Raw genomic sequence first — 882 nt, 5'->3', positions numbered from 1 at the left:
CTTTACAACCAATCCCCATAAGGGTTGTTTGGACTGATACAAGGTGTACACTAGAACTAGTGACATCATATATCCGGCCAACTTCTCACACCTACCATGGTGACCACGGGTAACGGGGAATCAGGGTTCGATTCCGGAGAGGGAGCCTGAGAAACGGCTACCACATCCAAGGAAGGCAGCAGGCGTGCAAATTACCCACTCCCGACTCGGGGAGGTAGTGATGAAAAATAACAATACAGGACTCTTTTGAGGCCCTGTAATTGGAATGAGTACACTTTAAATCCTTTAACGAGGATCCATTGGAGTGCAAGTCTGGTGCCAGCCGCCGCGGTAATTCCAGCTTCAATAGCGTATATTAAAGTTGCTGCAGTTAAAAAGCTTGTAGTTGGATCTTGGGATCGAGCTGGCGGTCCACCGCGAGGCGAGCTACCGCCTGTCCCAGCCCATGCCTCTCGGCGCCCCCTTGATGCTCTTGACTGAGTTTCCTGGGGGTCCAAAGCGTTTAAAAAATTAGAGTGTTCAAAGCAGGTCGGTTGCCTGAATACTTCAGCTAGGAATAATGGACTCCGGTTCTATTTTGTTGGTTTTTGGATCTGGGGCCATGATTAAGAGGGACGGCTGGGGGCATTCGTATTGTGCCGCTAGAGGTGAAATTCTTGGACCGGCGCAAGGCGAACCAAAGCGAAAGCATTTGCCAAGAATGTTTTCATTAATCAAGAATGAAAGTTGGAGGTTCGAAGATGATCAGATACCGTCGTAGTTCCGACCATAAAGGATGCCGCCTAGCGATCCGGTGGCGTTATTCCCATGACCCGCCGAGCAGCTTCCAGGAAACCAAAGTCTTTGGGTTCCGGGGGGTGTATGGTTGCAAAGCTGAAACTT

This window comes from Triturus cristatus, chromosome 7, assembly GCF_964204655.1.
Source record: "Triturus cristatus chromosome 7, aTriCri1.1, whole genome shotgun sequence".
NCBI lineage: Eukaryota > Metazoa > Chordata > Amphibia > Caudata > Salamandridae > Triturus > Triturus cristatus.
Note: the sequence above shows the minus strand (reverse complement) of the source record.